This window comes from Peromyscus californicus, unplaced genomic scaffold (assembly GCF_007827085.1).
Source record: "Peromyscus californicus insignis strain IS unplaced genomic scaffold, ASM782708v3 Scaffold_3__1_contigs__length_106647218, whole genome shotgun sequence".
In the NCBI taxonomy this organism is placed as follows: domain Eukaryota; kingdom Metazoa; phylum Chordata; class Mammalia; order Rodentia; family Cricetidae; genus Peromyscus; species Peromyscus californicus.
In genome coordinates, this window is record NW_026294551.1 from 5,827,868 (window position 1) to 5,840,697 (window position 12,830).

General features: G+C 47.9%; 1 long non-coding RNA gene across 1 annotated transcript; it reads right to left on the reverse strand.

Moving 5' to 3' along the window:
* Positions 1 to 118: 118 nt before the first annotated feature.
* On the reverse strand, positions 119 to 7,633 carry LOC128122762 (uncharacterized). The gene is made up of 3 exons (XR_008222488.1): positions 3,334 to 7,633; positions 3,022 to 3,124; positions 119 to 2,837 (listed from the first exon to the last, which is right to left on the reverse strand). It is a non-coding gene; the product is annotated as an uncharacterized LOC128122762 (long non-coding RNA).
* Between the last annotated feature and the right edge of the window lie 5,197 nt (positions 7,634 to 12,830).

Below are 12,830 nucleotides of genomic sequence, written 5' to 3' on the forward strand. Positions count from 1 at the left end.
CTTTGCCTCTTTCCTGGATCTTGCTCTGTAGACCAGGCTGGCCTCGAACTCACAGAGATCTGCCTGCCTCTGCCTCCCGAGTGCTGGGATTAAAGGCATGCACTACCAACACCCAGCGCTCACAACCTTCTATAACTCCAGTTCAAAGGAATCCATCACCCTCTTTGTGCCTCTGTGGGCACCAGACATGCACATGGCACACAGACCATACATTCGGGTAAAACACCCATACACAAAACATAAAAATAAATAATTAGGGGGTTGGAGATGGCTCAGTGGTTATGAGCATCGGCACCTCTTCTAAAGGACCCAGGTTCGAGTCCCAGCACCTACACGGTGGCTCACAACCATCTGCAACTCCAGTTCTAGGGGATTCCAATGCCCTCCCCTGGCCTCCACTGGTGCCGCACATGTGACACACTTACATACATGCAGGCAGATACCTGGACACACAAAAGAAAAAGAATTTTTAAAAATCAATAAATCATTAGAAAAAAATTCTAGCCAGGTGGTGGTGGCGCATGCCTTTAATCTCAGCACTCAGGAGGCAGAGCCTGGCGGATCTCTGTGAGTTCAAGGCCAGCCTGGTCTACAGAGCGAGATTCAGGACAGCCACCAAAACTACACAGAGAAATCCTGTCTCGAAAAAAAAAATAAACAAATAAATAAACACAAATACAAAACCTGGGTCAGCCCTAGAGACACCAATCTTAGCATTCTAGACCAGGACTCGAGAAGCTGAGGCAGTCCCCTGCCACCCACAGCTCAGAACCACTGTTCCTCGCGCTTTCTCCACAGCTTTCTAGGCCTTGTCGCGACCACCTCGACCAGCAAGGAAGACACAACGCCGAGCTCTTCTTTCTGCCATTTATTCAGGAACCTTGAACAATCTTCTGACCCGGGGAAAGCCAGCCCACGCCCTTTATAGCCACTGGGCAACCAACCCCGTAGTGCCACGTGGACAATGCCGATAGGGTCAGACATATGCAAGCAAGCCAGATTCTATGCCCAAGCCAAATAAGGAGTTGTTTATCCCAGAGAACACCCGCCATTGGGAAGGCGGAAGCCAGACGCCGGCGCCATCTTTGAGGCGCGGCCGTGCACGGCTCTCTACAGTTCCCCCTTTTTTGTTTTAAGCAGCAGGCAAGAGCAGAGGTCTAATCTTTGCCAAAATACAACTTGGACATTGTACTGGTGTTAGTCCAGGTGTCATCCACCCAGAGAACACTTGACCTGTCCGATACCCTTTTTTGCAGAGGTGGGAATTAGGATATCAACCCATATGCAATTAGACTTGCTCTTCTTGGGTTTTGCAATACAGCTAGACCCAAGTGCAGTGCACTAGCCTCGCATCCTGCACAATCAAGCTTTTAATGCGGCCAGCCAGGCCTGGGGAGACTGTCCAGCCTCTATGGCTGTAAAGGCTTGGATAATCATGGCTGCATTGCGCTGCTGAGAAACCCTTAAACGAACAATGCACCACAGGCACATCAGGGAGACAAGTACCAGTAGGCCTGCCAGGGCACCTAATCCCGCCCACCCCTTTAAAAAGGTGATAGAATTTCGCAGCCAAGACATCATTTCCGCAGTGGAGGCCAGGTGCACACAGGTGGAGTTGACCACAATGATCTCATTGCGCAGGATCTGGGTTCTGTTCCTGCAGCAAGTCAACTCAAAAATAAAGCAATACACTAGAATGTGATGTTATGGGTAAAGGGTATGGCCAGGCTTTTATAAGAGCCCAGAGCAGTCGATCCTCAGCTGCTCCCGCTGGCACGCTTGTCAGAATCAGGGTTATCAGGATAAGGCACATCAGGCACATCAGCTTCCGGGGTGTCATCACGTCTCTCCATCTGAGGGGCCCGTCGCACCAATCATTCAGGTACCCAGATAGGGTCTAGCCGGTCCTGTGGGAAAACACAAACAGAACCTCGTGCCCATGTCAGCACGGGATCGGGGCCATGCCAGCTACCCGTGAGGATATCTTTCCACTTCACCATGCCCTTCATAGGGCTGTAAGGTGAATAATGCCAGAGAGAGTCTTTCTCTTGGGGTTCGGTCACGGCCTATTCCCCCTTTTTGTTTTTGAAGAATTTCTTTGAGGGACCGATGCGCATGCTCCACAATGCCTTGGCCTTAACTACTTGGCGCGCATCCGCACGGGAAAGGGAAAATTTAGACTGCAACGTGCGTGCATTCACGATCCCAGTAAAACCTCTTATGGTGGTGGAGGATCTTCCTATCAATAAACCCACCGTGCCCGGCTTCAAAGGGCCTTTAAAATCAGACTCCACTAATTGTACTCCCATCTATGGAGTCAGTAATTTTAAACCGCACCGTTTTCGCTGTTAGCTCAGGTTTTTCTGTGTTGCCTTGATTTTCCACAGATCTCAGCTGCGGATGCCTTGTTGTGCTGGTTCTGGCGTCCACCATTCTTAGCTTCTTAGTGGCTTCTGGAACTTTTGAAACCATTCAGACTGCCTACTTTGCAGTCTACTGGGACACTAACCTTCTGTGTCTCAGGTTCTTTCACCACATACATTAAGCTTAGATTCACAATCAACATTTACACCTTTTCACAAACTCACATATAACGTGCTTAAGCCTGAACTCACACTCAACATTTACACATTTTTACAAACTCACATATAACATATTAACATCTACTTATTTATACTCTTTAATGAAACTATAGAACTACTTTAGCAAATATATTTCTTATTACTTCTTACATACTTCTTATATTTATTTAAACTTATAATATATTTCTTATATTTCTCATTTACAACTAACATCTTTACTTCTTACAAGCTTATTACTACATGTCTTAAGACTACCTTAGCCGGGCGGTGGTGGCGCACGCCTTTAATCCCAGCACTTGGGAGGCAGAGCCAGGCGGATCTCTGTGAGTTCGAGGCCAGCCTGGGCTACCAAGTGAGTTCCAGGAAAGGCGCAAAGCTACACAGAGAAACCCTGTCTCGAAAAACCAAAAAAAAAAAAAAAAAAAAAAAAAAAGACTACCTTAGATACTTCTTGCAAGCTTATATTCTTAAAGGAACTCTATGGATCTATCTTACAAACTTATATAGGGCTACCATTAGCATATATTTAACTTAGCAAACACCTAAAGATTTCTTTTTTTTTTTTTTTTTTTTTTTTTTTTTTTTTTTTTTTTTTTTTTTTGGTTTTTCGAGACAGGGTTTCTCTGTGTAGCTTTGCGCCTTTCCTGGAACTCGCTTTGGAGACCAGGCTGGCCTCGAACTCACAGAGATCCGCCTGGCTCTGCCTCCCGAGTGCTGGGATTAAAGGCGTGCGCCACCACCGCCCGGCCACCTAAAGATTTCTTAACACAGATTTAACAAGACAGAATTTCTACAAACTCACATATCTTATTTTCATCCTGGACAGATTCTACTAGAGACTTGATGACCTTAAAATCCAAAGGTTCATGGTATCTCTGTTGAGTCTGGGCATTGAGAAACACTGGGCAAGCTACCTGCATTTCAGTTCTAACCTGTCTCCAAACCTCCGGGTTAAAAGAATTCCCCATAGAGACAACTCTAGACATGGAGGCAGATTCCAGATACGGTGGAGGAGCTGAGGGAGCGGCTCCACACTCAGACTCACATCCTTTAATTCTTTCTCTTTCTCCTTTATTTCTCCCCCTTTTCTTTCTTATTCTCACGCTCTGCAAGGTTTCACATAATGACTCTACATCATCAGAATCAGGGAGATAGGGGACTTGGAACGCTCTAGGTCCGAAAGGTCAGGATATAACCTTGTTTTTTCTTCCCCCTTTTTTGTTTTACTTCTGGTAGACGCTGCTTTAGCAGACATGGCCTTTTCTGATCTTTCCTCCTGCAACATTTCTAAGACTGCCTGCCCATTCTCTACTGCATCGCTGCAGCGCTGGTCTTCAAGACACCCTCTCACTAATTTCCAAACTGGTCTAACCCCATGTTTAAGTGTCCCTTGTTCTGCAGCAAAGTCTAGATCACGGCCCAACCTTTCCCAGGAAGCTACCATGAGGCTTCCGGAAACTGCGAACTAGGGTGCCACGACATCACATTCCTCTAGAAATCTTTCTGAAGTACTCTTCTTAATCTTTAATTTCTTTGAAAGGAGCAGCTCGTTAAGAGACAGAAAAATTGGGTGCAAAGAAGTTGCGCCCATGATACTAGCAGCACTTTTGCCTTCACTTGCTTTCACTTTCTTTAATTTTCCCGTCCGTTCTTGTCACGGCTCTACTCTTTAATTTCCCCGTCTGCTCTTGTCGCGGCTCTACGTTTTCCCGTTCTCTCTTTATCTACAGATGAGAGCAAAATCCGCTTTTATTGCGGTTCCCCAAATTACCTGAGGACTTACCGGTATACCACCCTGACAGCAAAAAGTTCTGAGCTCCACGAAGAGGCTGAGGTTCCCCGTACGGGCCACCACTTGTCGAGACCACCTCGACCAGCAAAGAAGACACAACGCCGAGCTCTTCTTTCTGCCGTTTATTCAGGAACCTTGAACAATCTTCTGACCCCGGGGAAAGTCAGCCCACGCCCTTTATAGCCACTGAGCAACCAACCCCGTAGTGCCACGTGGACAATGCCGATAGGTTCAGACATATGCAAGCAAGCCAGATTCTATGCCCAAGCCAAATAAGGAGTTGTTTATCCCAGAGAACACCTGCCATCTTTGAGGCGCGGCCGTGCACGGCTCTCTACAAGGCCTGGCAGTGCCGCACCTGTTTGTCCTCTTCGTGGGGAGTCGGTGCCTCAGCCCCCCTGGCCAGAAGGCCTGTGAAGAGTTGGGGGAGGGGGACATGAGGACCCAAAAAGAATCCCTGGAGAGAAACAGAATGCCACAGTGCTGTAGGATGTTCTGTATGGCAAATGTGTTGCTAATTAGTCAATAAATAAAACACTGATTGGCCATTGGCTAGGCAGGAAGTGTAGGTGGGACAAGGAGGAGAATAAAGCTGGGAAGTGGAAGGCTGAGTCAGAGAGACACTGCCAGCCGCCATGATGAGAAACAGCATGTGAAGATGCCGGTAAGCCACGAGCCATGTGGCAAGGTATAGATTTATAGAAATGGATTAATTTAAGCTGTAAGACCAGTTAGCAAGAAGCCTGCCATGGCCATACAGTTTGTAACCAATATAAGTCTCTGTGTTTACTTGGTCGGGTTTGAGCGGCTGTGGGACTGGCAGGTGAGAGAGATTTGTCCTGACTGTGGGCCAGGCAGGAAAACTCTAGCTACAAATGGTGCCCAACGTGGGGCAAGAGTTTCCACCTAAAAACTGAGAAAAAAGATTCTAAAACGGAGCTAAAAACAGCTTCCTAATTGTCTCTCTCAAATGAGCAGCAGCTGCCAGTTTGAGCTACTTGTGGGTTCCCAGTGTGCGTGCTCGATCTGCAGTTTGGCGGGAATGAGGCCTCTGCAAGTGGCACATTAAGCTGCGTGGTGGATTTAGTCTTTGCTAGTACAAAACAAAAAAAGAGGTTCTGGACTACACGCTGCTTGGCTAAAAGCATAGACCCATGATAGCTCCCAGAGCTGGCAGTAAGCGTACCACCGCCATGTTGGGAAGCTGAGGTGGAGGTGGACGGAGCCAGCAGCCACAGCTGGTGCAGCTTAAAGCAATAGATTCACAATAAGACAGTTTCAGATGTAATAGTTTAAAATGTGTGTAAAAGATATGTAGGCTTGAAAGAGACAAAAAAGGTGATATATACAGTTATAGAAACAAATACATAGTTTTAAAAAGTAAAGTCTTTAAAGAGACAGTAAAATTAATATAAAAAATAAGCCACGTAAAGATGGATATTACACAGAGAATCTGCATTGTGTTGTCTTTGGGACTTTTAACTGCAGAAAAACATTTGATTGTAAAAGCTGTTGAGTTATGCCAAAATGTATATTTTAAAGGTACCTTGACTTCAAAATTTGGATATAAGGATATGTTACTTTGGAAAGGAGACTCTGCTTTTGTTTCCACAGAAAGCCAGAGGCTATGGATTTGTTCCAGATTAAGATACATCAGGTTTGACCAGCCAAGACCCCCTGAAAGGTCTCCGATGACACCATGGCCCAGATGATCCAACATCCAGAACGATTTGAAGGCAACTGGCTCAGACAATACACCCTCATTATGGACTATTCCATAATTCTAAAATTTTCTTTGTATCCCCATAAGATACAGCGCCCCCCTCCAGCAGGAAGTAGTAAGAGAAGCTACGCTCAAATTCCCAAATTATATGTAATTTTACTTTGTTAAGGCTAAAACCTTCCTTTTTGAAAAAAAAAGGGGGAAGTGCTGTAGGATGTTCTGTATGGCAAATGTGTTGCTAAATGTGTTAGTCAATAAATAAAACAGTGATTGGCCATTGGCTAGGCAGGAAGTGTAGGTGGGACAAGGAGGAGAATAAAGCTGGGAAGTGGAAGGCTGAGTCAGAGAGACACTGCCAGCCGCCATGATGAGAAACAGCATGTGAAGATGCCGGTAAGCCACAAGCCATGTGGCAAGGTATAGATTTATAAAAATGGATTAATTTAAGCTGAAAGAACAGTTAGCAAGAAGCCTGCCATGGCCATACAGTTTGTAACCAATATAAGTCTCTGTGTTTACTTGGTCGGGTTTGAGCGGCTGTGGGACTGGCAGGTGAGAGAGATTTGTCCTGACTGTGGGCCAGGCAGAAAAACTCTAGCTACACCACAGATATGGAACCATCTCACAGCACCCTGTACCCTGCTTTCCCTGGGGATACTATCCCTGCCTGGAAATGGCGTCTGTTTCTGTCTGCTCTGCCTCCTGTGGCTCTTCCCAGGCTCAGAGGACAGCGGACTCAGGGGGCTCAGGGGACCGAGGGAAAAGCACCGGCCTTGTGAGGAGGCTTAACATGCACGTGAGCCCCGAGGTCTTTGTCCTTGACACCTCCTCATCCTCCAGCTCCAACCTGTGATCAGGTGGCTTGCATGTGTTTGGAGTGGGTCCCTCAGGAGTCCAGTACTGAGAAGCTGGTCTTCAGTGTGACAGTGTTGGGAGGAGGGGGCTGAACCTCTTTAAGGGGGGGTCCCTGTGGGAAGTAATTGAACATACTGCTTTCAAAAAGCATTGATGTAATTCTCCTAGGACCCTGGTTATTTCTATCAAGAGAGTGTCTGGTAGTCTCTCTCTAGCTTGCTATCTTGACATATGATACCTCTTCACACACATGCTCCATGTGATGTCATGTCACCAGGCCTTTCCAGAAACTGAGTACATGGGGCTCTGAGATCTTGGACTTTCATCCTCCAAAACTATATTGCCTTGTAAAGTACCCAGCACAAGGCACTTCATCACAGCCTTGGATAATGACTGATACTCCGCCCACCAGCCCCAACCAGCTCCTCACTGGCTAAATCCAATGGCTCCTCCCTAGTTCCCACAGGGAGAAGCACTATAGGATAGGACTATAAACTGACTCCTCCAACCAGGATGCCTTTGAGAATACATGAGGATTGCTGGCTTAGGGAAGGCTATCTATCCTCTTTCCAGGACATCCAGTCTGCAGGGCCTTGGGCTGTGCTGACCACATCTCTCTATTGCAACTTCATCCTCTCCTGGTCTTCCTCACAGCCTGTCTGTAATTCCAGCCTGCCTGCCTGCCTGCCTTTTTCCTTCCCTCCCTCCCTCCCTCCCTGCCTCCCTGCCTCCTTCCCTTCCTTCCTCTGCCTCTTCCCTCCTGCTGGAAATTGAAAACAAGGCCTCAAGCATGCTAGGCAAACCCTGTACCTCTGAGCTATGTTCTCAACCCAGATTCCTCTCCTGTCTGTCCTTTAAAGGCTGATGCCCCAGAGCACAGAGGATGTCTAGGGGTGGGAGACAACTTGTGTAACATCATAATTCCATCCTGTGTGTGTCCAAACTCATAGAAGGTGTAACAAGAGTGATTACTAATATGTCGCTGGATGATGGTGTGCTCCTGCCTGAGGATTATGACATATGGGCCACTCTAGTGGGGAATACTGTACTGAGAGAGATTGGAGGGAGTGAGGAGGAATTGGAGTGCTTTCTATTCAGTTTTGCTGTGACCTGAAAACTGCCACAAGTAATAAAGCCTTTAAGAAAGTTAATGTTGCTAGGCCATGGTGGCACACACCTTTAATCCTAGCACTCGGGAGGCAGATGTAGCTAGAGTTTTCCTGCTTGGCCCACAGTCAGGACAAACTCTGTCACCCGCCAGTCCCACAGCCGCTCAGACCCAACCAAGTAAACACAGAGACTTATATTGCTTACAAACTGTATGGCCATGACAGGATTCTTGCTAACTGTTCTTATAGCTTAAATTAATCCATTTCTATAAATCTATACCTTGCCACGTGGCTCGTGGCTTACCGGCCTCTTCACATGCTTCTTGTCATGGCGGCGGCTGGCAGTGTCTCCTTCAGCCTTCCGCTTCCCAGAATTCTCCTCTCTCCTTGTCCTGCCTATACTTCCTGCCTGGCCACTGGCCAATCAGTGTTTTATTTATACAGAACAATATCCACAGCAGGCAGAGGCAGGAGGATCTCTGAGTTCAAGGCCAGCTTGGTCTACAGAGCTAGTTCCAGGACAGCCAAGACTGTTACACAAAGAAACTCTGTCTCGAAAAACAAAACAAACAAACAAGCAAAACAGAAAATTAATGTCTCCTTGCAGGGTCGTGTGACTAAACAAAGTGTGCGTATGATGGGATGCTACTCGGCCATTAAGAAGAATGAAGATGCAAGTTCTACCTCTGATGAACCCGGAAATATGCTAAGTGAAAGAACAGATGCACAGTGGGAGAGTATGTTAGGTATGCTGAGGGCTGGGATTTGGGGCTGTGCCTTGTTGGGGAAGAGCTATTAATAGGAAGAATGGTGAGGTCATGAGGTGAGGACAATCAGGACATGTTCCAATCAGAATCCAAAGGACACAGCAGACAACACCATCAAATGCCACCAAGAATGAGGAACAGATCTCAGATTCTGCTAACAATGTCGCTCCTGATGCCCCCTGCCCCACTTGGTGTGTGTGTGTGTGTGTGTGTGTGTGTGTGTGTGTGTGTGTGTGTGTGTGTGTGTGGTCTCACACTGAAGCCTAGACTGGCCTGGAATTTAGTCTCACACTGCAGCCCAGGCTAGGCTCAAGCTTACTGTGACCATCCTGCTTCAGCCTTCTGAGTGCTGGGGTTACAGGAAACAACCACACTAAACTTGACTCTGATGACCCTAAACAGAAGGAGTGGGGACATCAATCTGTGGTTTAAAGTTCTTGCCACCCAAGCACGAAGCCGGAAGTTTATCCCCTGAAGCCAGGTAAATGTTGGGTGGGCATGACAGTCGGCCTGTAATTCTCACCGCAGAAGGCAGAGACCAGGGATCTCTGGAGCAAGCTGGCTAGCAAAACTAGCCATCTTAGCAAGCTCTGGGTTTGATTGAGAGACCCTGACTCAATGAATAGTGTAGAAGAGTGATGGAGAATAATTCTTCGCATCACCCTTGGGCACATGTACACATACACAACATGCAAACACGTTTGCACCCTCTCTTTCTCTGTGATAAATCAAAGACTCCTCTCTAGAGAGAGGGATGGTGTCGAGGCTAAGTACAGAGGGGTAGCAGGCAGAGGTGGTGGGGGGTGGCCATTGGCCAAAGGCACGGTGACTCACTAACACAGCCGGGGTCTGTAACAGTCCCACCCTGTCTCTAGGCCTGAGGCCTGAAGCAATTGGGGAGCTCACTGCTGCAACAGCAGTGACTATCTGCCCAGACCTGTGGCAGGACACAGGTCCCCTGGCTAAGAAAGCTTCTAGTGAGGGGCCACACCTGCTCCACTCTGTGTATCCTCACTTGAAGTCGGCCTTGCCGATCCCGCACTGTATCATTTTGAGTTATTTTCTTCACCTTTGTGCCGCCGGCAGCTTCCTAGGGAAATGGAATAGCCCTGAGCTGAGAAGCAGATGCTGCCGATGTAGCGGGACACTCTTGGGAGCTCCCCCTGCTGGACATCACAGGAAGTGCATCAGGGCAATGATGACTTGCTGGGTCTCCTGGAGAGGGAGAGGAGAGGGGACAGACAAGACACACAGGACTCTGGGGCTAGAAGCACTGGGAACTCAAGGTCAGGCCAGGCCTTTTTGTGCTGGACCTACCCTGTGTGAAGCAGATTTCTTTAGTCAAGGGAGTTGTGAGCAAGAGGGCCAGATGGGTATGGAATGTTCTGGATTACTTTTTCCAAGCTTCCAAGAGCCACTTTAGAAGTAGGTTCATACAACTTCTGGGGTCCCTGTTGGGGTAATAAGCCCTGTAATGCACTGAAAGTACTCCAGGACCCACATACAGTCCTTACCCAGCATCCTTCAGGCCCAGTCTCCTCCTGGTCTGCAGACACTGTCTGAGCTCTCAGAGTGGAGTCTCTTCCTTCCCTTGGGATTTAAAGCTGGTGATGGACCCGTGCAAAGAAGAGAGATGGAACAGAATCTAGAAACTGGGGGAGAAGCAAGGGAGAGGAGGCCAGACTTCTGTGGATCTAAAAGGCTCCAGAAGCTGGGTATAGTGGCACACGCCTTTAATTCCAGCTCTCAGCACTCAGGAGACAGAGGTAGGCCTCTGTGAGTTCAAGGCCAGCCTAGTCTACATAGTGAGTGCCAGCATAGCCAGAGCTCTATAGTGAGACCCTGTCTTGCAAACAAAAACCAAAACAACAGCACAAGGGGTCAGGAAGTTGGCACTTCAAGATTTTGTGCAGTGTGCATGGGTGCATGGGTGCATACGTACATGCATTTGCAGCATGGAAGGTGACACCAGGAGTCTTCCGAAATCACTCCTCACTTATTTCTCAAGCGGTTTTCTTGCTCGCTGATTCTAGCTGGTCCGGCCTGCCAGCTTGCCCGGGCATCCTTGGTATTAGTCTCTGACTTGGGGTGTAACAGGCTGCCCCCAAGCCTGCCCAGATTTTAACTGGTTGTGGGAATCCTTACACCTGCACAGCACTCCCTGCATCTGCTGCGCTATCTCCTCAGCCTCTACTTCAGGATTTTCTTGAGTGCAGTGACCCAGATACCCCTGGGTGACGTGCAGTCCCACTTTCCCTAGTCAGGGCCCTCCACGAATTCCCTAAGGCTGCCTAGTAAATCTTTTTTTATTTTTTTAAAGACAGGGCCTCTCTCTATAGCCCTGATGGCTCTGAAACTCACTCTGTGCCCCAGGCTGGCCTTGAACTCACAGAGATCCTCCTGCCTCTGCCTCCTGAGTGCTGGGATTAAAGGCGTGCGCCACCACCGCCTGCCCTCCCCACTTTTTTAGAGATGCATTTTCATTTTATATGTAAGGATGTTTTGCCTGAATCTGTGTACCACATGGGTGCAGTGCCTGCAGAAGCCAGAAGAGGGTGTCGGATCCCCTGGAACTAGAGTTACAGATGGTTGTGAGCCACACCATGTAGCTGCAGTTCAGGGCCCAGAAAGGAGTCACCCCTCAAGGCTTGGGAGCATCTGGGATCTGGTGAAATCCCTGAGAGGCACTAAAAGGTGGTAAGGGACTTTCAGAGGCTCAGGCTCCACAGTGGGTCCAATGCAGCTCAAATGGAGGAGGGGGTGATGAGGGGTTGCGGGGAGGCTATGTGGGCATCAGCAGTCTGAAGACCTCTTCCCATTCCTGGCTTCAATGCACGAGGTGCATGTGGGGGCGTAGGAAACTCACCAAAGGGAGGTTTAGAAATGGCAGGCCTTTTTGTTTCTCCCCACGTGACACATTAGCAAACTCCAGGGCTGTTGCCAGGCAGAACCCTGGGCACACAACTAGGACACTGGACACACAGTTCAGTGTTGTCTAGTGGTGGTGAGATCAGCATTTAACATCAGACATTCTCACCTCCGACCTGGCAGGTTCTGGACAATCTATACAAAGCACAGAACTGGGCATGAAGTTACACCTCAGTGAGTGGAGCTATTATTAGCCATTATTACCAGAAGCTGTGGAACACATGGGCTACTTCTCCCTGTTTCACTCAGTGATTGGGAAGGGAGGGGTGCTGCTTTTTCATATTAAAGCAACAAATACAGGCACAAGCCGGAGTAAAATGCAAAACTCGCTCGGATTTTGGGTGTGGTGTGGTATGCATCCATGTGAATGCATGCTCACGTATGTGTGGGTACTTGGTGTGTTTGGGCGCGCTTGCATTTGTGTGCTCATGGATGTGAAGACTAGAGTGGATGTCAGGTATCTTCCTGGATTGTATTGAAGTAGGGTGTCTTTGGCGCCCAACGTGGGGCAAGAGTTTCCACCTAAAACCTGAGTAAAAAGATTCTAAAACGGAGCTAAAAACAGTTCCTAGTTGTCTCTCTCAAGTTAGCGGCAGCCTGCGTGTTTGAGCTACTATGGCAGGTTCCTGGTGTGCGTGTTCGACCGACCTGCCAGATGGCAAAAATGTGACCTCTGCAAGTGGCACATTAAGCTGCGTGGTGGATTTAGCCTTTCCTAGTACAAAACAAAAAAAGAGGTTTCTGGGCTACATGCTGCTTTGATAAAATCATAGACCTACTATTTCTGAGAGTTGATGGCTCCCAGAGCTGGCAGAAAACGTACCACCGCCATGTTGGGAAGCTAAAGTGGGTGGAGCCAGCAGCCACAGCACCGTTTCAGTCTTAGAAGGCTGCAGTTTAAAGCAATAGGCTCAAGGTAATATAAAAAATAAGCCACGTAAAGATGGCTACCACACAGAGAATCTGGATTATGTTCTCTTTGATATTCGTAACTAAAAAAAAACATTTGATTACAAAAGCTGTTGAGTTATGCCAAAATGTATATTTTAAAGGTACCTTGACTTCAAAATTTGG